Source organism: Bos indicus, chromosome 9 (genome assembly GCF_029378745.1).
Source record: "Bos indicus isolate NIAB-ARS_2022 breed Sahiwal x Tharparkar chromosome 9, NIAB-ARS_B.indTharparkar_mat_pri_1.0, whole genome shotgun sequence".
Taxonomy (NCBI): domain Eukaryota; kingdom Metazoa; phylum Chordata; class Mammalia; order Artiodactyla; family Bovidae; genus Bos; species Bos indicus.
Genome location: NC_091768.1, coordinates 40,776,658 through 40,804,550, shown reverse-complemented (window position 1 = coordinate 40,804,550; position 27,893 = coordinate 40,776,658). Strand labels below are relative to the sequence as shown.

Below are 27,893 nucleotides of genomic sequence, written 5' to 3'. Positions count from 1 at the left end.
GACACTTGGTTTGCCTCCAGGCCTTTGCTGTTGTCACTGGTGATGCAGTGCAGCTTAGGATGCATGTTCCTTTTTCGAATCTTCTGTGGATATCCCCTTAGGCGTGGGACTTCTGGATCACGGGTTTCTCATGTTTTCCTTTAAGGCACCTGCATACTGTTCTGTGCCAGGACTTTTACCAGTGTCGTCTCACCATCGCCTTATAGGCCCTATAGGCCCTACTTTTGTCCAGGCCCTCTCCACCAGTATTCTTCGAAGACTTGATGATGCCCATTCACATTGGAATGAGCTGAGCCCTCATTGCAGTTTGGATTTGCATGGTTCTTGAAAACTGGCAAATTTGTGCACCATTTCATGTGCTCTTTTTTTTTTTAATTTAAATGGTGATAATAAAATTGGCTTGTTGAAATTGGCTCCTTTAAAGTGGGCCGTGTATTGAGTTTTCTTTTTTGATTACCTTCTTCAGGACACTTAGTGACAGCGGGTGTCAGTTCACAGCCACGCAGTCCTCGTGAGTGCTGTATGCCCATAGAAGCATTGACTTTTAAAGATTCCCCCTGGGGAAATGGACACACGAAGGCATGATTTCTTCATGCCCAACTCTAGTTACAACAGAAAGCACAGCCTGGTGAAAGTGGTGTTCTTGGATGTGCCAGCAGGAACACCCATAAATTGTGTCTCAATACTTGTTGTTTTTTTAAATTAATGTAATTTTTTAATTTAGTGAGTTGTTTCAAAAAGTGTTTTTGGTAGGTGTAGAGAATCTTTTTCAGTTCTATATGTACCTACTCATCTTTGCGTTATTTTCTCATTTAGATTATTACAGACCTCTCTTGCCCTATAGCAGGTAGTTTTGGATTTTTTATTTTATATGTAATATTTTATGTATTATTTTATTCTATTTTATGTGTATTATTGTGGATTAGCTAATCTCAACCTGCTAATTGGTACCTTCCCCCACCTTTTCCTCTGGTAGCTCTAATTTTGTTCTGTTGTCAGTTGGTTTACAGGCATGGATTTTAAGATTCCACCAAGAAGTGATATTTGTCTTTCTTTTTCCCAGTTGATGTCACTCAGTATGATTACAGCAAGCTCATGTATTTTGCTGTAGTTGGAATTGTGTCGTTTTTTTCTTGATGAGATATCTGCTGCTGTGGATATGTGCCACCCCTTATTTATTCAGTGGCCGGTCCCTGGATATTTAGTTGTTCCAGGTCTTGGCTGTTTGCTGTGATGCTGTAGTGCCCATTGGGGTGCCACATCCTTTTAGAGTTCTGGTTGTCTTCAAATATCTTGTTAGGAGTGCTGCTTTGCTGCTGCTAAGTCGCTTCAGTCGTGTCCGACTCTGTGCGACCCCAGAGACGGCAGCCCACCAGGCTCCCCCGTCCCTGGGATTCTCCAGGCAAGAACACTGGAGTGGGTTGCCATTTCCTTCTCCAGTGCATGAAAGTGAAAAGTGAAAGTGAAGTCTCTCAGTTGTGTCCGACTCTGTGCGACCCCATAGATGGCAGCCCACCAACTCTGCCATCCCTGGGATTCTCTAGGCAAGAGTACTGGCGTGGGGTGCCATTGCCTTCTCTGTGTTAGGAGTGGGACTGGTGAAATACATGGTAGCTCCGCTTTTACAGTTTCATCGTTCTGTATTGTGGCTGTTACCATTTACATACCACTAGCAACATAAGTTGGAGAAGGCAATGGCACCCCACTCCAGTACTCTTGCCTGGAGAATCCCATGGGCGGAGGAGCCTGGTAGGCTGCAGTCCATGGGGTTGCTAAGACTCAGACAGGACTGAGCGACTTCACTTTCACTTTTCACTTTCATGCATTGGAGAAGGAAATGGCAACCCACTCCAGTGTTCCCAGGGATGGGGGAGCCTGGTGGGCTCCTGTCTCTGGGGTCGCACAGAGTCAGACATGACTGAAGTGACTTAGCAGCAGCAGCAGCAGCATAAGAGGGTCCCCGTTTCTCCACCAACACTAGCATTTATCGTTTGTGAAAAATTTTGTTGATGGCCACTCTGACCACCTGGAGGTGATCCCTCATTGTAATCGTGATTTGCATGTCTCCAGTAATTGGTGATTTTGTGCATCATTTCATGTGCTTTTAAAAACTAATGTCAGTAGTATCTGCCTGTTCATATTGTCTTGATGACATTCTGCCCTTGGTAAAGATTTCTTTTAAAATACTTACCTCCTGAAAATTTTTTGAGGACAGATATCTCGCAGCCCAGCCATCCTTTTGAATATTTGTCCCCTAAGCAACAGTTTTCAAGTTGTTGTGGAAAAACGAGCACAAGGTGGGGCATTTCTTCGAAGACCAACTGCATACTCTTGCAAAGAGAGCCTCAGTGGAAGTCGTGGTGTAGGGTTGTATACTGAATTGGAATGTGCCAGAAGCAGTACCTCAAAGCTAGGGTCTCGTCACTAGTTTTTTGTTTTTAAGTTTACTGTATAGTTTTGCTTTGATTTACAGTGATTTATGGTGTTCTGTGTGTATAGAATCTCTTACATTTGCACATATACATATATCTACTGAGCTTCAAATTATTCTCTCATCTTCTTACAGAATGTTGCGTAGACTTTCGCTGGTGTATTTAAGTTCTTGTTGATTATGTGTTTTATATGTAGTAGTTTCTATTGTTATTCCCAATTGCCTTATTTATCCCTTCCCCACATCTTTCCCCTTGATTAATGATAATTTTATTTTCTACTGTTAGGAGTCTTTGGTCAGTTGGGTTCTCAGTATTAATTTTTATAAGTGATATCATATGATATCTGCCTTTTTTCCTGAGTAACATCTCTCAGTATGCTTAGAACTAGGTCCCTGTGGGTTCCCACAGTTACTATTATTTCCTTCTGTTTCATGGCTGAGTCTTGTTCCATTGTGGACACGTACCGCTTCCTCTTTAATGCATTCATCTCTTGATGGAAACTTCGTTGGCTTCCAGGTCTTTGCTCTTGTAACTGGCACTGAAGTGCAGCTTTAGAGGCGTGTTTCTCTTTGAATTCTGGTTCTCCTGGGATATTCTCATAGGCATGGGACTGTGGATCAGAGGTAGCTCTAGTTTTCTTTTAAAGGCACCTGCATCCTGCTCTCTCAAGAGAGTGCCCCCGTGTCATCCCGCCTGCCCCTAGCAGGGTTTCCTTTTCTCCAGGTACTCTCCACCATGGATTCTTTGAAGACTTATTGATGATGGCCATTCAGACGTTGGTGATGTGAGCCCTCATTGTAGTTTTGAGTTTGCATGTCTCTAAGAACTGGTGAGTTTGTGCATCATTTTATGTGCTCTTTTTTTCCCCTAAACAAAGATAATAAAATGGACTTCTTGTTGTAATTGGCTCCTTGAAAGTCAACGATGTGTTGATTTTTTTTTTCTTTTGATTGCCTACTTCATAACATTTATTGACAGAAGGTATCATTTACAGCCCTGTAGTCCTTATGAATATTGCATGTCCATAAGCATTGAGTTACGGAGTTGCTATTTTGGAAAACGGCCACCAAGGCGGCAGGATTTCTTCATGCTTAACTCTAGTTACCACAGAAAGCAGAGCCTTGATGGAAGTGGTGTTCCTGGCTTGTAAATTAGCGTGGAAGGTGCCAGCACAGACATCCCTAAGCTTGTGTCTCATGACTTAGTGTGTTAATTTTATTAATCTAATTTTTATTTTCTAATATAGAATGTTTTAAAATGTATTGTTTTTTTGGATGTGTCGAGAATATTTTTCAGTTTTATATGTATCTATTTATCTTCAGGTTTTTCTTTTTAATATGGGTTACTACAGAATCTTGTGTACGCCTCCTCCCTCTTCAGCAGGTCCTGGTTACTCCCTGTTCTATATGTATTGTGGATTTGTTAATCCCACCTGCTAATTTGTCCCCCCACATTTCCCTTTTGGGAACAATGATTTTGCTTTCAAATTTTGTGAATCTGTTTCTCTTTTTCAGGTGGTTCATGGGCATCAGTTTTCAGATTCCACAGATAAGTGACGTTTGTCTTTTTTGACTCTCGTCACACAGTATGATTACAACTAGGCCCATGTGTGTTGGTGCCTACAAGTGGGTATTGTCTCATCCTTTTTCATTACTGAGTAATATGCCATCGTGGACATATACCACTTCTTTAGCATTCAGCTGTCCTTGGACATTTTATGTCCTTCTACCTCTTGGCTCTTGTAAGTGCTGCCGTAGTGCACATTTGGGTGCCAGTTTCTTTTAAAACTCTGGTTGTCTTTGAATATCCTGTTAGGGTGGGACTCTAAAATCGATGGTAGCTCTGTTTTCACCTTAAAGACGGCTCCCTGTTGTCCTCTTTTCTGGCTGTAGCTGTTTGTATACCATGGGCGTCTGAGGGGGTCTCCTTCCTCCACCCTTACTCTAGCGTGTATTGTGTGTGGACATTCTGATGAAGGCCATTTGACTCCTGCAAAGTGATCCCACATTGTGATTTTGATTTCCACAGCTCTAATAATTTGTGATTTTGTGCATCATTTCATGTGCTTTTTAAAAAAGTAGCGCGAGAGGTATCTACCTCTTCATATTTTCTTGACGAAATTCAGCCCTTTGTAAAAAAAATGTTGTTTTTAGAATACTTACCCCGGACGGTTCTTGAGGACTGGCGTCTTACAGCCCAGCCATCCTTGTGAGTACATTAGTTCTCTTAAAGTGAAGTGTTAGTCTCTTAGTTGTGTTCTGTCCTGTCAGACCCCGTGTAATACAGCCCGCCAGACTCCTCTGATGATGGAATTCTTCAGGCAAGACTATTGGAGTGGGTAGCCATTCCCTTCTCCAGGGGATCTTCCTGACCCAAGTATGTAAACAGGGTATCCTGCACTGCAGACCAATTCTTTACCATCTGAGCCACCAGGGAAGCCCAGTTTCCTCTGTGTGTGTGTGTGTGTTAGTTGCTAAGCCCTGTTCGACTCTCTCTGACTCATAGACTGGGGCCTGCCAGGCTCCTCTACCCGTGGAATTCTCCAGAAATACTGGAGTGGTTAGCCATTCCCTTAACTGTTTTAACGTTGCTGTTGCTGGAAACGTCCACAAGGTGGCAGCATTTCCCCAGTACCAATGCAAGATACTCTGGCAACCAGAGCCTCAGTGGACATCCTGGTTTGGGGTTGGAAATTAAACTGGAATGTGTCAGACACCCCGAAGCTTGTGTCTTGTCACTTCTTTTTCTTGTCAGTTGAATTTATAGCTTTGCTTGCAGAAACACGACATACAGTGTTGTATATGTTGTGCTGTGCTGCGCTTAGTTGCTCAGTCATGTGCAACTCTTTGCAGCCCCACAGAGCTTCTCTGTCCATGGGCATTCTCCAGGCAAGTATGTGTACACAGTCTTTTACGTTTGCAAATATACATATATCTATTGATTTTCAAATTATTTTCTCATAGAGGTTATAACAGAATGCTGATTATACCTCCCTTGTTATTTGTATGTCCTTGTTGATTATGTGTTTTATATGAAATTGTTTCTATTTGTTAATCCCAACTTTCTTGTTTATCCCTTCCCCATGTCTTTCCCCTGTTACAACGATAACTTTATTTTCTAGCCTTGTGAATCTGTTTCTCTTTGGCCCATTGGCTTCTTGGTATTAATTTTTAAATTCCACCTATAAGTGCTCTCAGTCTTTTTCTTCTTAGCTACTAACCCTCTAGCATCGCTAGGAGTCAGACACGACTGAGTGACTTCCCTTTCACTTTTCACTTTCATGCATTGGAGAAGGAAATGGCAACCCACTCCAGTGTTCTTACCTGGAGAATCCCAGGGATGGGGGAGCCTGGTGGGCTGGCGTCTATGGGGTCACACAGAGTCGGACACGACTGAAGCGACTTAGCAGCAGCAGCATGGTTAGAACTAGGTCCATGTGGGTTGCTGTAGTTGGTATTATTTCATTCTGTTTCATGACTGAATCATGTTCCTGGTGGACATGTAGCCGTTCCTCTTTATGCATTCATGTGGATGGACAGTTTGTTTCCAGATCTTAGCTGTTGTAACAGGTGGTGCACTGCATATTTGGGTGCATATTTCTTTTTGAATTCTGATTTGGCCTGGATATTCTCTTAGGCATTGACTGCTGGTTCATGGGGAGCTTAGTTTTCCTTTCAGGACCTGCACTCTGTTCTGTTTAGGGGCTGTTTACAGTTTCATCCCACCAGCACCTTGGAGGCTTTCCTTTTCTCCAGGCCCTCTCTACCATGTATTGTTTGAAGACTCATTGATGATGCTCATTTGTACTGTGGCGAGATATACCATTGTTGTAGTTTTGATTTTCATGTCTCTTTCAACTGGTGAATTTGTTCACCCATTTCATGAGCTCTTTTTTTTTAAGATTGGTAATAAAATGGACTTGTTGAAATTGGCTCCTCGAAAGTGAGACATGTTGAATTTTTGTTTTGATCACCTTCTTCAGGATATTTAGTAACAGCAGGTGTTATTTACAGCTCTACTGTCCTTGTAAATGTTGCCAGCCCATCAGTTCAGTTGCTCAGTTGTGTGCAGCTCTTTGTGACCCCATGGACTGCAGCACCTCAGGCTTCCCTGTCCTTCACTATCTCCCAGAGTTTGCTCATACTCATGTCCATCAAGTCGGTGATGCTATCCAACCATCTCATCCTCTGTTGCCCCCTTCTTCTCCTACCCTCGGTCTTTCCCAGCATCAGGGACTCTTCAAATGAGTCAAGTGGCCAGAGTAATGGAGTTTCAGGTTCAGCATCAGTCCTTCCAATGAATAATCAGGGTTGATTCCCTTTGGGATTGACTGGTTGGATCTCCTTGCAGTCCAAGGGACTCAAGAACCTCTACAGAACCACAGTTCGAAAGCATCAGTTCTTCAGCACTCAGTTTTCTTTATGGCCCAACTCTCACATCCATATATGACTTACTGGAAAAACTATAGCTTTGCCTCTATGCAGCTTTATTGGTAGAGTGATGTCTCTGTTTTTTAATACTCTGTCAAAGTTTGTCATAGCATTTCTTCCAAGGAGCAAGCATCATTTAATTTCATGGCGGCAGTCACCGTCCACAGTGATTTTTTTGTGGCTCAAGAAAATAAAGTCTGTTACTGTTTCCATTGTTTCCCTATTTGCCATGAAATGATGGGACCAGATACCATGATCTTATTAATTTTTGGAATGTTGAGTTTTAAGCCAGATTTTTCACTCTCCACTTTCACTTTCATCAAGAGGCTTTTTAGTTCCTCTTCACTTTCTGCCATAAGGGTGGTGTCATCTGCATATCTGAGGTTATTGATATTTCTCCTGGCAATCTTGATTCCAGCTTGTGTTTCTTCCAGTCCAGCATTTCTCATGATGTACTCTGCATATAAGTTAAATGAACAGGGTGACAGTATACAGCCTTGACGTACTCCTTTTCCTATTTGGAACCAGTCTGTTGTTCCATGTCCAGTTCTAACTGTTGCTTCCTGACCTGCATATAAGTTTCTCAAGAGGCAGGTCAGGTGGTCTGGTATTCCCATCTCTTGAAGAATTTTCCACAGTTTATTGTGATCCACACAGTCAAAGGCTTTGGCATAGTCAATAAAGCAGAAATAGATGTTTTTCTGGAACTCTCTTGCTTTTTCCATGATCCAGTGGATGTTGGCAATTTGATCTCTGGTTCCTCTGCCTTTTCTAAAACCAGCTTGAACATCAGGAAGTTCACGGTTCACATATTGCTGAAGCCTGGCTTGGAGAATTTTGAGCATTACTTTACTAGCGTGTGAGATAAGTGCAATTGTGCGGTAGTTTGAGCATTCTTTGGCATTGCCTTTCTTTGGGATTGGAATGAAAACTGACCTTTTCCAGTCCTGTGGCCACTGCTGAGTTTTCCAAATTTGCTGGCATATTGAGTGCAGCACTTTCACAGCATCATCTTTCAGGGTTTGGAATAGCTCAACTGGAATTCCGTCACCTCCACTAGCTTTGTTCGTAGTGATGCTTTCTAAGGCCCACTTGACTTCACATTCCAGGATGTCTGGCTCTAGGTCAGTGATCACACCATCGTGATTATCCGGGTCGTGAAGCTCTTTTTTGTACAGTTCTTCTGTGTATTCTTGCCATGTCTTCTTAATATCTTTTGCTTCTGTTAGGTCCATACCGTTTCAGTCCTTTATCGACGGCCCCCCTTGCTCTACAGCAGGTCCTTGTTGATTACCTGTTTTACCTGTATTATTGTGGATTTGTTAATCCATACCTTCTAATTGATACCTTTCCCTTCTGTAACCCTAATTTTGTTTTCTAATTTTGTGAGTCTGTTTCTCTTTTGTCAGTTGGTTTATGGGCATGAATTTAAGCTTCTGCCAATAAGCGTTATTTGTCTTTTTTTCCCCCTACTGACTTCATTCAGTATAATTGCGAGAGATCCTCATGTGTTACTGCAGTTGGCAGTGTGTCATTGCTTCATGACTGAGCAGTGTGCCATTGTGGATGTGTACCACTTTTTCTTTCTGCATTCGGTCAGTTTGGACGTCTTGGTTGCTTCCAGGTCTTGGCTACTGGAAGTGGTGCTGTATGCAGATTTGGGCGCCAGATTCTTTTAGAATTCTAGTGACGTTCAAGTATGCTCCTACTAGTGGGGCAGCTGTAATGTATGGTAGCTCGCTTTTTAACTTTTAAGGACAGTTCCATATTGTGCTCTGCTGTGGTTCTTACCATTTGCATACCACAGGCAATTCAAGAGGGTCCCCTTTTCACTGACTCCACCGTGACCTTTAGTTTGTAGGGATTTTGATGATCGTCATTCTGAGTGCTGTGAGGTGCTCCCTTATGTAATCTTTATTTGCATGTCTCTAATAATTCTGATTATGTGCATCATTTCATGTTCATTTTCTTTCTCAAATATTGTGAGCTGTATCTACCATTTCATATGTATTGACGAAACTCTGTCTTTGTAAAGATTTCTTTTCTAATAATTACTCCTGGGAAATTTTTGAGGACAGGTATCTTACAGCCTGATCCTCCTTGTGACTATTAAGTCCCTTTAAGGACATTTATCAAGGTGCTGTTGCAGAAAGTGGCCACAAGGTGCCAGCATTTCTTTGATGCCAATACTGCTTACTCTGGCAAACAGCCTCAGTGGAAGTCCTGGTTGGGATTGTACATTAGACTGCAGTGTACCAGAAGCAAGACTCCAAAAGCTTGCGTCTCGTTACTTTTTTTTTTTTTTTTGTCAGTTTGATGTTTAGTTTTGCCTGGAGTAACACTGATATATGGTGTTGTATATGTCGTATGTGTACACAATGTTTTACATTTGCGCATATATATATATATATACACACATATATATATATTGATCTGCAAATTTTTTTCTTATAGAGGTTGTTACAGAATGTTGAGTAGACCTCCCTTGGTATACCTGTGTCCTTGTTAATTATGTATTTTATAAAAATTGTTTCTATTTGTTAATCCCAACTTCCTTATTTATCCCTTCCCTGTATCTTTCACCTTGTATAACGATAATATTATTGTGTAGTTTTGTGAGTCTGTTTCTCTTTGGTCCATTGGCTTCTTGGTATTAATTTTAGGTTATACCTCTAAGTGTTATCTGTCTTCTACTTCTTAGTTGCCCTTCTTGGCGTGGTTAGAACTAGGTCCGGGTGGGTTGCTGCTGCTGTTATTTCATTCTGTTTCATTTCATTCTATTTCATGACTAAGTCACGCTCCTGGTGGACATGTAGCAGTTCCTCTTTATGCGCTCATCTGGACAGACACTTTGCTTCCAGATCTTAGCTATTGTAACTGGTGGTCCACTGCGGATTTGGGTGCATATTTCTTTTTGAATTCTGGTTTTGCCTGGATATTCTCTTAGGCATTGACTGCTGGTTGATAGGGAGCTTAGTTTTCCTTTCAGGCACCCGCGTATTGTTCTGTGTAGGGGGGTTATTAACAGTTTCATCCTATGGGCTCCTTCGGAGGCTTTCCTTTCCTTCAGGGCCTTTCTATCATGCATTCTTTGAAGAGTCATTGAAGATGGCCATTCAGTCTGGGGCGAGGTGAGCCCTCTTTGTAGTTGATTGGCATGTCTCTAAGAACCTGGAGTTTGTGCACTGTTTCATGTGGCTTTTTTTTTTTTAGTGGTAATAAATTGACTTGTTGAAATTGGCTCCTTGAAAGTGGCCCATGTGTTGAATTTTTTGATTATGTCTTCAGGACATTTAGTGACAGCAGATGTCATTTATAGCTCTGCTGTCCTTGTGTGTATTGCCAGAGTCTAAGTATTGGGTTTGGCTTCCCTGGTGGTGCTAGTGATAAAGAACCCTCCTGTCAGTGCAGGAGTGTAAGACATGGGTTCGACCCTGGGTTGGGAAGATCCTCTGGAGGAGGGCATGGCAATCCCCTGCAGTATTCTTTCCTAGAGAGCCCATGAACAGAGGAGCCTGGTGGGCTCTGATCCATAGAGTCACAGAGTCGGACACAACCTAATCAACTTAGCATGCATGCATGCAAGAATTGGTTTTAAAGTTGCTGTTTTGGAAAATGGCCACAAGGGAGCAAGATTTCTTCATGCCCAACTCTGTTCACTGCAGAAAGCAGAGCCTCAGTGAAAGTGGTGCTCCTGAGTGGTGAATAAGGGTGGCAAGTGCCGGGACAAACACCCATACGCTTGTGTCTCATCACCTTTTGTTTTTATTAATTTAGTTTTTAATTTAGTAAGTTGTTTTAAAAATGTTTTGTTTTTGTGTGTGTAGAGAATCTTTTTCAGTTCTCTATATATATTTATTCACTTTGGCTCCTTGACTCATATAGGTTATCTCAGAGCGTGTAGACCTCCCTTCTCTACTGTAGGTCCCTGTTGATTGCCTATTTTATACATATTATTGTGGAATGTTACATAAGCTCTTAACTCATTCCTGCCCCCACCTTTCCCTTTTGGTAATCCTAATTTGGTTTTCTAAATTTGTGAGTCTGTTTCTCTTTTATCAGTTGGTTCATGGGCTTTTCCATCAATTTTCAGCTGCCACTGATAAGTATAATTTGTCTTTTTTTATGTCTAGGTCTGTGTATGTGGCTGTGGTTGGCATTTTCTCATTTTATCATCACTGAGTAATATGCCATTTTGGGCATGTACCACTTCTTCTATATGTGTTCATCTATCCTTCAATTTTGCTTGTTTCCAAAATCTTGTCTATTGAAAATGGTGCTAAGGTGCACTTTGGGTGCAAGATTCTTTTAGAATTCTGGTGGCCTTTGAATGTACTCTTAGGAGTGTGACTTCTGAAATATATGGTAGCTCTGTTTTTACCTTTTTATTTTATTTTATTTTATTTTTAAACTTTACATAATTGTATTAATTGTGCCAAATATCAAAATGAATCCGCCACAGGTATACATGTGTTCCCCGTCCTGAACCCTCCTCCCTCCTCCCTCCCCATACCATCCCTCTGGGTTGTCCCAGTGCACTAGCCCCAAGCATCCAGTATCGTAAGGACAATTTCATACTGTTGTCTGTTGTGACTGCTACCATTTAAATACCACTGGCATATAAAATGGTCCTCTTTTCTCCACCCTCACTCTAGCATTTATTGTTCGTAGACATTGGTGATGGCCGTTCTGACTGCTGCAAGGTGATCCTGCTTTGGAATCTTGGTTTGCATGTCTCTGATAATTAGTGATTTTGTGCATCACTTCATGTGCTTTTTAAAAAATAGTGTCAGTAGTATCTGCCTTTTCTTATTGCTTGACGAAACTCTAGCCTTTTTTTAAAGATTTCTTTTGGAATACTTATCTCTGGAAAATTTTCAGATCAAGTATCTTTATAGCCCAGCCGTTCTGGTGAATGCAAGTCCCTCAAGCCGTAGTTTTCAAATTACTGTTGCAGGAAGCAGACACAAGGTGGCAGCACTTCTTCACCGCCCAGCTCTGCTTACTGTGGCAAACAGAGCCTCAGGGGAAGTCCTGGTTTGGGGTTTTACATTACAGTACAATGCGCCAGCGGAGAAGGCGATGGCACCCCACTCCAGTACTGTTGCCTGGAAAATCCCATGGATGGAGGAGCCTGGTAGGCTGCAGTCCATGGGGTCGCACAGGGTCGGACATGACTGAAGCGACTTAGCAGCAGCAGCAACAATGCGCCAGAGGCTACACCCCAAAGCTTGTGTCTTTTCACTTGTCTTTTTTTTTTGTCTGTTTAATGTATAGTTTTGCTTGGAGTAGCACTGATATATACGGTGTTTTATGTGTTGTGTACACAATCTTTTACACTTCCACATATACATATATCCATTGATCTTCAAATTATTTCCTCATAGAGCTTATTGTGAAATGTTGAGTAGGCCTCTCTTGGTGTACTATGTCCTTGTTAGTTATATATCTTACATGAAATTGTTTCTATTTGTTGATCGCTACTTCCTTATTTATCCCTTCCCTGCATCTTTCCTATTTGTTAACAATAATTTTATTATCGACTCCTGTGAGTCTGTTTGGTCAGTTGGTTTCTTGGTATTTTTAGATTTCACCTATAGGTCTTATCATATGATACGTGTCTCTTTATGCTGAGTTACCTTTCGCAGCATGGTTAGAAGTATCCATAGGTCCATGGAGGTTGCTGCCTTTGGTGGTGTTTCATTCTGATGCATGTTCTGTGGTGGACATATAGCAGTTCCTCTTTATTTCTTTCTCCTTGATGGACACTTTGTTTCCAGATCTTGGCTATGGTACCTGTGCCCCACTGCAGCTTTGGGTGCATGTTTCTTTTCGATTTCTGGTTCTTTGGGGTTATTCTCTTAAGCCAGGGAATATTGGATCATTGGTAGCTTTAGTTTTTTTTTTTTTGAAAGACAGCTGTGTACTGTTCTATCTAGGTGCTGTTAACAGTTTCATCCCCCCTGCACCCTAGGAGGGTGTCATTTTCTCCAGGCCATCTCCACTGTGGATTCTTTGAGGACTCCTTGATGATGGCCATTCAGACTTTGGTGAGGTGACCCCTCAATTGTAGTTTTGCTTTGCATGTCTCTAAGAACTAGTCATTTTTGTGCACAATTTCATGTGTTCTTTTTATTTTTTTTTTAACGGTGGTAATAAAAGTGACTTGTTGAAATTGGCTCCTTGAAAGTGGGCCATGTGTTGAAGTTGTTTTGATTACCTTCTTCGGGCCATTTAGTGATAGCAGATGTCATAGCCTGGTTGCCCTTGTGAATATTGTGTGCCCATGAGCGTTGGTTTTGAAGTTGCTGTTTCAGAAAATGGCCACATGGCGGCAGTGTTTCTACATGCCAAGTGGTAGTTACTACAGAAAGCAGAGTCTTAATGGAAGTTCCTGGGTTGTAAATTTTTGTGCAGTGTGCCAGTACAACACCCATAAGCTTGTGTCTTTTTATTTATTTTTTTATAATATAGCTTTTATTTTTTATGGAATAAATTATTTTAAAATGTTGTGTTTAATATAGGTGTAGAGAATCTTTGCCAGTTCTACATGTGTCTATTCATCACGAATTGGTTTTGTACACAGGGTATTACAGAGTGTCGTGTAGACCTCCCTTGCTCTACAGTGGGTCCTTGTTTATCACCTGTTTTATATGCATTTTTGTGGATTTCCTAATATCAACCCCTAATTGTTACTTTTCCCCATTTTCCCCTTTTTGGGTAACCCTAAATTTGTTTTCTAATTTTGTGAGTCTTTTCTGTTTGTTCACTTGGTTCATGGGCCTCAATTCTATGATTTCAGCAATAATGGTGTTTGTCTTTTTTTTTTTTCTGACCTGCTTCACTCGTTACGATTACAACAAGGTCCATGTACATCACTGCAGTTAGAATTGTCTCGTTCTTTTTCGTGGCTAAGTATTATGCCACTGTGGACACATCCCACTTCCTCTTTACGCGTTCATCTGTTTTTGGACATTTTGTCTGCTTCTGGATCTTGGCTTTTGGAAGTGGTGCTGTGGTGCACATTTGGGTGCAAATTTCTTTTAAAATAGTGATTGTCTTTGCTGGTCCTCTTAGGAAGGGGACTGCTGGAATGTGTATGGCAACTCTGTTTTTCCCATTGAAAAACAGTTTCATTCAATGGTCTATTTTGGCTCTGACAGTTTATATACCACTGGCAACATAAGAAGGTCCCCTTTGATCCACCTTCACTCTAGTATTTTTTGTTTATAGACATTTTGATGCTGGCTATTCTGAATCCTGGGAGGCGATGCCTCACTGTAATCTTGATTTGCGTGTCTCTCATAGTTTGTGATTGTCTGCATTAGTTCATGTACTTTTTTAAAGAAAATAATGAGTAGTATCTACCTTTTGCTATTGTCTTGATGAAATTCTGCCCTTTGTAAAGTTTTTTTTTTTTTTTAAAGAAAATTTATTTGCAGCAAATTTTTATAATAGGTATCTTACAGCCAAACTCTCCTTGTGAATCTTAGTCCCCTTAACCACAGGTTTTAAAAGGCAAAGAAACCAGAGATCAAATTGCCGACATCCATTGGATTATCGAAAAAGTGGGAGAGTTCCAGGAAAACATCTACTTCTGCTTTATTGACTACACCAAAACCTTTGACTGTGTGGATCAGAACCAACTGTGGAAAATTCTTGAAGAGATGGGAATTCCAGACCACCTGACCTGCCTCATGAGAAATCTGTATGCAGGTCAAGAAGCAACAGTTAGAACTGTACATGGAACAACAGACTGCTTACAAATCAGGAAAGGACTGTGTCGAGGCTGTATATTGTCACACTGCTATTTAATTTCTATGCAGCGTACATCATGTGAAATGCTGGGCTGGATGAAGCACAAGCTGGAATCAAGATTGCTGGGAGAAATATCAATAACCTCAGATATGCAGATGATACCACCCTTATGGCAGAAAGCAAAGAGGAACTAAAGAGCCTCTTGATGAAAGTGAAAGAGGAGAGTGAAAAAGTTGGCTTAAAGCTCAACATTCAGAAAACTAAGATCATGGCATCTGGTCCCATCATTTCATGGCAAATAGATGGGGAAACAGTGGAAACAGTGACAGACTTTATTTTGGAGGGCTCGAAAATCACTGCAGATGGTGACTGCAGCCATGAAATTCAAACACGCTTGCTCCTTGCAAGAAAAGTTATGACCAACCTAGACAGCATATTAGAAAGCAGAGACATTACTTTGCCAACAAAGGTCCATCTAGTCAAAGCTATGGTTTTTCTAGTAGTCATGTATGGATGTGAGAGTTGGACTATAAAGAAAGCTGAGCACCAAAGAATTGATGCTTTTGAACTGTGGTGTTGGAGAAGTCTCTTGAGAGTCTCTTGGACTGCAAGGAGATCAAACAAGTCCATCCTAAAGGAAATCAGTCCTGAATATTCCTTGGAAGGATTGATGCTGAAGCTGAAATTCTAGTACTTTGGCCACCTGATGCAAAGAACTGACTCATTGAAAAGACCCTGAAGCTGGGAAAGATTGAAGGTGGGAGGAGAAGCAGACGACAGAGGATGAGATGGTTGGATGGCATCACCAACTGGATGGACAGGAGTTTGAGTAAGCTCTGGGAGTTGGTGATGGACAGGGAAGCCTGGTGTGCTTCAGTTGATGGGGTCGCAAAGTGTCAGACACGACTGAGCGACTGAACTGAATTGAACTGAGTCGCTCAATCATGTCCGACTCTTTGCACCCAGGGATTGGGCTCATTAGGCTTCCCTGTCCTTCACTGTTACCTGAAATTTTCTCAAACTCGTGGCCATGGTGTCGATAATGCCATTGAACCCACCCCATCCTCTGTTGCCCCCTTTTCCTCCTGCTCTCAATCTTTCCCAGCATCAGAGTCTTTTTCAGTGAGTTGGCTCTTTACATCAGGTGGCCATGTATTGGAGCTTCAGATTCAATCCTTCTAATGATTATTCAGGGTTGATTTCCTTTTTAGAATTGACTGGTGTGATCTCCTTGCTTTCCAAGAGACTCTCAAGAGTCTTCTCCAGCACCAGAGTTGGAAAGCGTCAATTCTTTGGTGCTCAGCCTTCCTTATAGTCCAACTCTCACATCTGTACATGATTATTAGATTAAAAAATCCGTAGCTTTGACTGTATAAACCTTTGTTGGCAAAGTGACATCTCTGCTTTTTGATATGCTGTCTAGGTTTATTGCAGCCTTTCTTCCAAGGAGCAGGAATTTTTAAATTTCATGGCAGGTCACCACCTGCAGTGATTTTGGAGCCTAAGAATATAAAGTCTGTCACTGTTTCCATTTTGCCCCATCTACTTGCCATGAAGTGATGGGACCAGATGTCGTAATCTTAGTTTTTTGAGTGTTGAGTTTTAAGCCAGCTTTTTCCACTCTACTCTTTCACCTTCATCAAGAGGATCTTTAGTGACCCTTTGCTTTCTGCCATAAGGGTGGTGTCATCTGCATATCTGAGGTTGTTGATATTTTTCCTGACAGTCTTGATTTCAGCTTGTACTTTATCCAGCCTAACATGATGTGCTCTGTGTAGAAGTTCAATAAGCAGGGTGACAGTATACAGCCTTGATGTACTACTTTCTCAGTTTGAAACTAGTCCGTTGTTCGATTTCCCATTCTAACTCTTGCTTCTTGACCTGCATACAGGTTTCTTAGGAGTTAGGTAGCGTGGTCTGGCATTCCCATCTCCTTAAGAATTTTCCACAGTTTGTTGTGATCCACACAGTCAAAGGTTTTAGCATAGTCAGTGAAGCAGAAGTAGATGTTTTTCTGGAATCCCTTGCTTTTACTATGATCCAAGAGATGTTGGCAATTTGAAATCTGTTGCTCTGCCATTTCTAAATCCAGGTTGTACATCTGGAAGTCTTTGGTTCACATTATTGTTGAATCTCGGATGGAAGGATTTTGAGTATTACCTTGCTAGCGTGTGAAATGAGTGCAATTGTTGTGGTAGTTTGAACATTCTTTGGCATTCCCTTTTTTTGGGATTGGGCTTCCCTGGTGGCTCAGAGGTTAAAGCATCTGCCTGCAATGCGGGAAACCTGGGTTTGATCCCTGGGTCGGGGAGATCCCCTGGAAAAGGAAATGGCAACCCACTCCAGTATTCTTGCCTGGAGAATCCCATGGATGGAGGAGCCTAGTGGGCCACAGTCCACGGGGTCTCAAAGAGTCGGACACGACTGAGCGACTTCACTTTCACTTTTTTTGCGATTGGAATGAAAACTGAACTTTTCCAGTCCTTTGACCACTGCTGAGTTTCCCAAATTTGCTTGCATGTTGAGTACAGCACTTTAACAGTATCATCTTTTAGGTTTTGAAATAGCTCAACTGGAATTCCATCAACTCCACTATTTGTTTGTAGTATGATTCCTAGGGACAGTTGACTTCATGCTCCAGAATGTCTGTCTCTAGGTGAGTGAGCACAGCATTGTGGTTATCCGGGTCATGAAGACACTTTTTTTTTTTACAGTTCTGTGTATTCCTGCCACCTCTTCTTAGTATCTATTGCTTCTGTTAGGTCCATAACGTTTCTGTCCTTTATTGTGCTCAGCTTGCATGAAATGTTCCCTTGATGTCTCTAATTTTCTTGAAGAGATCTCTATAGTCTTTCCCATTCTATTGTTTTTTGCAATTTCTTTGTATTGTTCAGTGAAGAAGGCTTTCTTATTGGATCTTGCTATTCTTTGGAACTCTGCATTCAGATGAGTATATGTTTCCTTTTCTCCTTTCCCTTTTGCTTCTCTTTTTTCCAGCTGTTTATAAGGCGTCCTCAAACACCCATTTTGCCTTGTTGCATTTCTTTTAAGTTGCTGTTGCAGAAGATGGCCACAAGGCGGCAGCATTTCTGCACAGCCCAGCTCGACTTCCTCTGCAAACAGAGCTTCAGTGGGAGTTGTGGTGTGGGGTATAAATTAGCCTGTAATGTGCCAGATGCAACACCCCAATGCTTGAGTCTCATCACTTCTTGGTAATGTGTCATTTTGCTTGGAGTCACAGAGACATAAAATGATAAATGTGCTGTATGTGTACAGAACTTTTACATTTACACATATACATACATAGAGAGATCCTCATTACTTTCCCATAGCTGTTACTCCACAAAGTCTAGTGAGCTCCTGTCATAAACCTATTTCCTCACTGATTATGTATTCATAAGTAATAGTCTGTTTGTTAATTTCAGCCTCCTAATTTGTCTCTTTCCTGCATCTTTCCCCTTTGTTAGATATAATTTTATTTTCTAGTCTTGTGAGTCTGTTACTTTTGAGTCAACTGGTTTCTTGATATTAATTTTTATATTCTACCTATAGAGTTGGTTCAATCCCTGGCTCAGGAAGATCCTCTGGAGAAGGGAATGGCTACCCACTCCAGTGTTCTTGCCTGGGGCTGCAAAGAATCGGACACAACTGAGCAACTAACAGTTTCACCTAAGTGATGTCATATGATGTCTGTACTTTCGTTCTGAGCTACCTCTCTCATCCTGCTTAGAGCTAGTTCCATGTAGGTTCCCACCATGGGTGTTAGTTCATTCCGTTTCATGGCTGAGATGTGTCCCATGGTGGACATGCAGCAGTTCCTCTTGTGAACTCATTCTCGATGGACGCTTTGTTTTGTTTCCAGGTTTTTGCTATTGCAACTGTGGCCCTCAGCAGCTTTAGAGCATGTTTCTTTTTGAATTTTGGTTTTCCCCTGATATTCTCTTAAGCGTTTGATGCAGGGTCATAGGTAGCTCTCGTTTTCGTTTCCAGACCCTGCACGCTCTTCTGTGTAGAGACTGTTAGCGGTTCCCTCCCAGCAGCACCGCAGGAGGCTGCCTTTTCCCCAGGCCCTCTCCACCAAGTGTTCTCTGAGGCTCACTGATGATGGCCTGTCAGACTGGGTGAGTTGAATCCTGGGAGTTTGGATTTGCATACCGCCTGATTTGGGCATTTTGTGCACCATCACACGGGTTCTTTTTTGTTTTAATGGCTGTAAGAAAATCTACTTGTTGATATTCGCTCCTTGAAAGTGGGCCATATGTTGAATTTTTTTAAATTATCTTTTTTTTTTTATTACCTTTCATTTGTTAGATATGCACTGATGCAATGATTGACCACAGCTGCTGTTTGCAAGTGTCTGAATGTGCTGGGAATTCTTGTTTTGGGTGCTGGGAGCGTATTCTTTGGTGAGGAAGGCATTATGAGATGCATTAATTGAAGAGAGACACTGGGCAAGATAGGGTCCTATCCTGAGCCTTCCTGTAGAATGGCAGCTGGGCAGAAGTGTTCCTGAGGTTACGTTTATGTTGGTGGTGTTACTTGTGTTTAATGATGGATTTTGAGGACTCTTTGGGTAGCAAGGGAGATATGTTTATAGATTATATGCTTTAGGTCTGGTTCTATTCCCTCCAGAATCTTACCTGTTCTTTTTGTCACTAAGCACCTTCATTTTCCCTTTAGCTCATTGTGACCCAGGCCTACAGATGAATTTGGGCTATACCTCACCCTGATGCTCATATACCCCAGGGTAACCAGGAGTTTCCCATTGGAGACTTACCAACCTGTTATTTTCCGGGGAGAAACTATGTGATTTCCCAGTGTCTAGTCCTTGCTTTGTCTATAATACCCCTGAGGTCTTACCATTGCAATAAGGGACCATTTTATAATAAAGGAAGGGACATTATAGTGGTTAACTTTAAAACTGATAGTTGAACAGAACTGTGGTAGATTTTTGTCTCTGAGTATGTGTTTTATGTGTATAGGTTGTTAAGATAACTTTTACTCTTGCTAGCTCAAAATTATTATTGTATGTGTATGTATGTTTGGGTTTATTTCAAGTCCCGCCTTGTTCTAAAAGGATTAAGGTAATTTCTCCCTTCTTTCCATCTCATCACATGAAATAGAATTAAGTATGTCTGAACCACTTTGTGAGGAATGCAGCTCATTTAATTAGCATTGATTTGGAAATTAGAGGACAGGAGAGGATGTCACAGGATGTGGGTCACAAAGGGACTGGAACTGGGAACCAGTTGATGTAAAGTTGGAAAGAGAATCATGGTGATGATGGCCGGTTTAGGATGTGTGGTTGGAGGTGACAAAGTGTCCACTTGTTTCCAGAGGGGATTTAATGCTTCTCCTTCAGCAAAGCCCTGACGCCATGAAGAATGAACTTGGCAGCATCCCTCTGACTGTCAGAATCTCCTTTCTCCTTCTGGGCTGGGTTACTGGCTGTACGATTGCTGGGATCAGCGAGGTGGCAGGCCTGCAAGACTGCTAAAGATTGTGAGAAGTGACTTTGTGATCTTTAAAAATAATACCTTTATTCTGAAAGTTCAAGTGCAGTTTAACATTAATCGAAGCTGTCAGGACAACCTAAAATGTCTCCTCTTTCAAGAAAGCTGATTTTCTTCCCTCAGCTGAAAACTGAGTGATTAATTAGCCTGTCATTATCAAAGAAGATGATAATGTTAGTAGATAACTGCATTTCCTGTTAAGTGGATTACCTTCTGTATTGCATGTGGAGTTCATGTGTATACTTTAGAAACACATTCATCTTTAAACCAAGTCACTGCTGTTAAAGCTGCATGGTGAGATTTTAAGCTTTTTCTTGGTATTTAACTTGCAAAAGTCAGCTCAGAGCCTTTCTGTCTTCATGGGCATCTTAAGGCAGCTTCTTTTGGTGTCCTGATTCTCCACTCCAGTTCTTGCCAACCCCTCTGCCCCTCAGCGAATCTATGGACACACACAGACGTGTCCCCAGCAGAATCGATTCCTTTCATCCACGAGTGTGCCCGTGTTCAGGCAGTCCGGCTGACGTGTGCCCGATTATGAAAGTCCCGAACACTCCAGTTACTGCTCCCTTTTTCCCTTGGTTGCTTTTGGGCATTTTGGTTACCTCCTCTTTCACCTTCACCATTTGAACTTCAGACTGCAGGTACCTGAGATGTCCTTTCCTTCTTCCTAAAATCCCGTTATTCCTAATTTATAATGGTTTCAGCCCAACTTTCCAGATATGTAAGTCCCCTCTCAGCACATTCACACAGTAGGTATTCTTCTTGGCTTCATCTTCTGAAGCAGTGGCTCAGATCTGGACTGGTTGCTCCCACGGCCTCCAGCTCAGCTGCTGTCCTGGGATCTCCCTTAACCACCATCCCATCACCTCTCCTGTGATGATTTCCTTACTTTCCCAGATCCTGGATTTTTTTTTTTTTTTTCCTCTCTTGAGTTATGCCCTCATTTTGGTGGAGCATCTACTTCAATTGCTTCATGAGGAAGGGTTCCTCGGCAGGAATCTTTTTGAATCCATGGACGTGTGGAACAGTAAGGACCTAACAGAAGATTAAGAAGAGGTGGCAAGAATACACAGAAGAACTGCACACACATAGAAAGGTGTTAATGACCTGGAAAACTGTGATGGTGTGGTCACTCACTAGGGCTGGACATCGTGGAGTAGGATGTCAAGTGGGCCTCAGGAAGCATTACTGTGAAAAAACCTAGTGGAGGTGATGGAATTCCAGCCGAGCTATTCATATTTGAAATTCTAAAAGATGATGCTGTTAAGGTGCTGCACTCCATATGCTCGCAAATTTGGAAAACGCAGCAGTGGCCATGGGACTGGAAAAGGTCAGTTTTCGTTCCAGTCCCAAGAAAGGCAATGCCGAAGAACTCCTGCACAGTTGTGCTCATTTCACCTACTAGCAAGGTTACGCCCAGACTCCTTCAAGCTCAGTTTCAGCAATGCGTGAACTGAAAACAGACGTACAAGCTGGGTTTCAAAGAGGCAGAGGAACCAGAGATCAAATTGCCATCATTTGTTGGATCGTGGAGAAAGCAAGAGAATTCCAGAAAAACACCTACTCTGCTTCATTGGCTATATAGTAAAGCCTTTGACTGTGTGGACTGCAGCAAGCTGTGGAAAATTTTTAAAGAGATGGGAAAACCAGACCACCTTACTGCCTCCTGAGAAATCAGTATGCAGGTCAAGAAGCAGCAGTTAGAACCGGACATACTGACTGGCTCAAAATAGGGAAAAGAGTATGGCAAGGCTATATATTGTCACCCTGTATTCAGAGAACATCATGTAAAATGCTGGGCTGGATGAATCACAAGCTGGAATCAAGATTGCCACAACAACAACCTCAGATATGCAGGTAATACCACTCTAATCACAGAAATTGAAGAGGAGCTAAAGAGCCTTTTGATAAAGATGAAAGAGGAGAGTGAAAAAACTGGCTTGAAACTCAACATTTAAACAAGTAAGAATATGGCATCCAGTCCCATCACTTGATGGCAAATAGAAAGGGAAAAAGTGGAAGCAGTGATGGATCTTATTTTCTTGGGCTCCAGAATCACTGCTGACGATGACTGCAGCCATGGAAATAAAAGACACTTGCTCCTTGGAAGGAAAGCTATGACAAACTTAGTGTATTGAAAAGCAGAGATATCACTTTGCTGATAAAGGTATGTGTAGTCAAAGCTATTGTTTTTCCAGTAGTCATGTAGGGATATGAGAGTTGGACCATAAAAATAACTGAGCACTGAAAAATTGATGCTTTCAAATTGTGGTGCTAGAGAGGACTCTTGAGAGTCCCTTGGATTGCAAGATCAGTCTAATCAACCCAAAAGGAAATCAATCCAAAAAGGAAACCTGAATATTCCTTGGAAGGACTGATGCTGAAGTTGAAACTTCAATACTTTGGCCACCTGATGCGATGAGCCAACTCATTGGAAAAGACCCTGATGCTGGGAAAGACTGAAGGCAAAAGGAGAAGAGAGAGGCAGAGGATGAGATGGTTAGATAGCATCACCAACTCAACGGACATGAATTTGAGCACACTCCAGGAGGTAGTGGAGGACAGAGGAGCCTGGCATGCTACAGTCCATGGGGTCGCAGAGTCAGACACAACTTAGTGACTGAACAGCAACAACAACATCTGAAAATGCCCTTATTAGGCCCCCAGGTTTGATTGATAGGCCTAATTGGAGTTAAAGATTGAAATTAATTTTCCCTTAAAAATTTGAAGGCATTGTGTCCCTGTCTTCCACCTTCAGTTTTGCTGTCGAGAATTTCTAGTGTTATGCTATTCTTGATCTTTAGCTTGAAGCCTTTTTTTCCTCCTTAGAAGCGTGTGCTAGCTCCTTTTTAATCTTCAGTTTTCTGAAGTTTTACACTTCTCCCTCCAGAGATAAGAGCTGCAACAAATTTTCATGCCTTTGGGGGTTCTATAGCGCAAATTGGATTGCTTCTTGACTTGCTACTGCTTTCTTTCTTGGGCATACTTTTCAGTTTCAAATGATTTTTTTTTTTCTTTTTTCTGCAGTCTGCTTCTCTTTTTCTCTTGCCCTTGAGGCTTCTAAGAAAATGACCATAAAAAACTTTATTGTGATTTTAGTGAGGTGTTTGGCGGGGGGAGCAGAGCCCTCCATTGCTCTCTCTTTGCCTGGAAGGCTACCCATTTGCTCGTCACCCAGCTCTGCTGTGGCTTTTTGCCCCCACTCCAAGTGGAGACAACCGCTTGCCCCCAGAAAGACCACTCACAAGCTCTTGTCCTCCAACCCCACCTTTGCGGGCCCTGTCCGAAGCATTTGCTCATCAAGCAAAAGTAATCGGATTGATTACTTCTTTTTTTCCCAGTCTAATCCACTAGCAAGGCATGTGCCTAAAATATAGCTTCAACGTATCGTTGTCCTTAGGTATCTAGTCGAGTGCCTGGCACACAGGAGGCATTCACTGGTACATGGGCGGATGAGTGATGTCAATAGGAAGCCAGGAAAATTGTTAAAATTGTGGACTCTCTTAACATGTTCTGAAAGACAGTCTTTGAAAGTAAAGGCAGGGCGACTGTTCTAGATTAAAAGATATTTTATAAAGGCCTGGTTACAAGTGCTATACAGAATCCTTGATTGGATTCCATGTTTGTTTTTTTTTTTTATTTATAGATAGCTAGAAAGGATACTGGGCTTCTCAGATGGCACTAGTCATAAAGAACCCCCCTGCCAATGCAGGAGACATAAGAGACCTGGCTTCAATCCCTGGGTGAGGAAGATCCCCTGGAGGAGGGCATGGCGATCCACTCCAGTATTCTTGCCTAGAGAATCCCATGGACAGAGGAGCCTGGTGGGCTACAGTCCATGGGGTCCTAAAGAATTGGACACAACTGAATGGACATAGCACATAAAGGATACTATTAGGACATTTGGGGAAACTTGATGGATTATAGGTAATGTTGTATCAATGGTTGTTTTGATTATGTGGGAGGATGTCCTTGTATTTAGAAAATACAAGTTGAGGGCTTTTGGGATGATGTGTTATGTTACCTGCAACTTGTTTTTCACATGGTTCAAAAGCAAAAAAAAAAAAAAAGCTTATCTCTAGAAGGAAGAAGGGAGAAAAAAAATGTAGCACAAAATTAACCATGCGTGAATATAGCTGAGTGGAATGTGGGTTTTCATTTTGCCCTTCTGTCTATTTTACTGTAGGTTTGAAAAATTTTCGAAATAAAAAATTTAGAAAAAAACAGTGGAAAAAAAAAAGAAAAGAAAAAAACAGTAGAGAAGAATTTAAGGAAAGATATTTCAGGGATATTTTTAAGCCCCAAAATGCTGAAATTAATTTTGAAGCATGATGTTAAATATAATAAAGCCTAAGGATATATGTGTGTGTGTGTGTAGTTAATCAAACGAAATAGAATTAAGGCCTTTCTGGAAAAGTTACCTCTTAAAAATTTGGCCTGAAAGCCTGTGACTCACCCACCAGGGGGCAGTGCAGGAGCGTCATTCTGTGCACTGCTGAGCGCTGTGGATTTCCCCCACATAACTGTTTCCACAAGAGGTCGCTCTTCTCTGCACAAAACATTTTCAGGATTCTTAGACCACTTTAAAGGAGAATGTGGATAGTTACACTGCTTCCCGTTTCTTTCTTCCCACTCCGATCTGCTTCTGAGTTCTGTGGATTTTTGCCTTGGCTCCTCTGCTTCGTGGAGTAAAGACTTAATGGAAGGGTCTGGATAAGAGGGGTGCAGATCCGCTCTCCTGTGTGTGCTTCAAAGGCCAAGAGTGCATTTGTCTACTCCTACCCCAGGAATTCAGTCTTTTTATTACAAACTGCCAAATCATGGTCCTACTGAAGTTCATCTTTAGATTTCCTAGGATGTGTTGAAATTCTAGGAATTCCACTCAGCAGTTTTACCTCTCTTAAAGCTGTGATGTGGCTCCTTACTGAGTGATTCAGATATATATAGCTCAGACGGTAAAGAATCCACTTGGAATACAAGAGAGACAGGTTCGATCCCTGAGTAGGGAAGATCCCCTGGAGAAGGGAATGGTAACCCACTCCAGTGTTCTTGCCCAGAGAATCCTATGAGGTGGTTGACTTAGAAGGACTGTCTTTCTGTGCAGTTAACCAAGAAAGATGGCTTAGTGTAAATGTTGTAGAAAGTTACCCAGCAGATTAAATGGTTAGCCTGTGGTGAGTGATTGTTCTTTCATTTAACATGTACTCAGTGCCTGCAGACCCAGATTGCACTGCTGGACTAGAATTAAAAACCACAAGAGTCAGACTCCAAAGCTGCTTATAATAGGCAAACGGGATAGAGTAGCCCCAGACAGATTTATCAGGGTGCTCAGAAGAAGTGCTGACTTCAGATATAAGCAGAAGTGCTCTGGGAGGGGGAGGAGGGAGGGATGTTACTTGCTCTGTCTTGGCTCAAAACAGAGTGCTGTCTAGAGATCCTCCAAGGCCAAACCTAGCATCAGGACACCACCAGCCTGTCTGGACAGCTTGCTCTGACCTTCCCCGAGTGAGCGAAGCGCCCTTCATGTGCTGTCATCTGTGCAGTTCAAACCTCAGTAATACGCGCTTTTCGTGCTGGTTACTCTGCATGCTCTCCTGTCCTGAGGACAGAGGCTGATTACTCATAGGTTGGTGTATTTTCCCCACTCTGGTTCCATTCTGGTCCCATGTGTGCCTTTTTTCCCCTCTGGGCACTCTCTTTTTCCCTCTTTTTTGAAGTCTTTTTCTCAAGTACAATGACATAGACTTGCTAATATCTTAAAAAGTAAAGCAAAGCCAAGTAGCCCTCACTGAGTGCCTTTTTCTGTGTTGTACCCTTCACTGTGTTAGGTGTTTCCTAAGCATCTTCTCCGTTAATCTTGTTCCTCTAACAAACTCGGCCAGCTTCTTCGCTGTTCAAGTCTTTGCACTCACTGTTTCCTTTCCTAGGAACCTGTTTTTCCTTAAGTGCTCAAGAAGGTGGTTTCCTTTTCTCCTAACAAACATGTAGTTTATAGGCTCTTCTTCTGTGGCTGAGTTTACTAGGCTGGTGACCCCGCTTTCCTCTCTGTGGTGGGTAGGGTCTTGGGGGGAACTCACTGAGGCCAGCCTGAGAACTTGGACCTCTTCCCTCTCGCTGGGTCCCTGCCCTTCCAGCTGCTCCTCCAGCGCATCCTGGTCACTGGATGTCTTCTTTTACTTTACTAATTTATTATAATTGCTCTGTTTCATCCTCATGATAACTGATACTTTCATCTAGACTCTATTTCTCCCTAGAAGACGAGGGATTCAGTATTTTGGTTAGTTTTCCCCTTAAGCATGGGCTAACCCATCATCTTTTTTTTTTTTTTAATTAACATAATTGTATTTATTTATTTATTTTGGCCACTCTGTGTGGCATGCAGGATCTTAGTTCCCTGACCAGGAATCGAACCTATGCCCCTTGCAGTGGAATCACAGAGTCTTAACCACTGGATAGCCAGGGAAGTCCCTAACCTATCATCTTTTAACATACAGATTTGTTCTTTATAATCTGAAAGTCTAGATCATACCTTTGTAAACAGATATACACTTAATTTAAAAACTCATCCGATTTTACAGCTTTAGTATTAAAACGATATAACCAAGTTCTCATCTTTTGTTATGGGGCTTCCCAGGTGGCGCAGTGGAAGAGTCCACTGGCCAATGTAGGAGATGCAAGAGATGCGAGTTCAGTCCCTGGTTCAAGAAGATTCCCTGGAGTAGGAAATGCCAGCCCACTCCAGTATTCTTGCCTGGAGAATCCCCATGGACAGAGGAGCCTGGTGGGCTACAGTCCATGGGGTCACGAAGAGTTGGACACGTCTGAGCACATGTGTATCTTCTATTATACATATCTTCTATTATAAAATCTTACCTTAAAAAATCTTCTCCAACCTTCAAGGCTCAATTTAAGTCCTAAGTCCTCTGAGGTTTTCTGCACCTTTAGTACCTAACATTAATCTTTCCTGCTCTCAGTACCTATACTTCAGTTTGGCCATTAATCTAAAGAATCTTATTTGTTATTTAATTGCTTTGTCTATCTGTGTCTTATGTGACTGATGAGATGGTTAGATGCCAGTTGATGGTGGCAATGTGTTCTTAATTTTTGCAGTGTTTGAAAAAGAGTCAATTTAAAGGACTTTTTTGAAGCAAAATATTATAAATATATTTTTCCTAATGGAGTTTTATGTATTTTCTTAAACACAGTATAAAAATTATTCATCTGGTTTGGGTTTTCTGAAAAGCATTTTCTTTGACTAGAGGATTTTTTTTCTGTATATTTGGTATTCATTTTATTCTCAGTATTCATTTAAGAAGACTGATGTGTTCAGGTATAATGCTCCAAGGAAGTGTTTCAGAAAATAAAGAATATTAATTATTTCCTGTAGCTTATCTATAAAAAGCCATTTCGGAAAGTACATTCATTTTAATTTTTTATTGGGACTTTGCAGCTGATTTTTACAGTTGCTGTATTAAAGTCATTTTTAGTCTTCTACAGAAAATGTATAAAGGTTTATTTGATAAAATATCAATATTTTAATAGCTATAATTGTCTAAGCATTCCTAATTATGTGTTGAGCTTTCTAATTCTTACCAGAGCTGCTGTTTCCTGGCAAAGTTTAAACATCAGTCCCCAGTCAGTTAGGTTAATCTCTGTATAATATAATTAAATTCATCTGACCTGGTTACTGGGTACATTTTAAATATCAGACTGCTAATCATGACACCACGACGAATATTTCAATTTTAAAGTTGACCTTT

At 41.6% G+C, this 27,893-nt stretch overlaps 1 protein-coding gene across 1 annotated transcript in view; it reads left to right on the top strand.

Annotated features, from left to right (window-relative positions):
- FIG4 (FIG4 phosphoinositide 5-phosphatase) overlaps positions 1-27,893 on the top strand; it is a 172,215-nt gene that overhangs the window by 19,122 nt on the left and 125,200 nt on the right. The window lies entirely within an intron of this gene.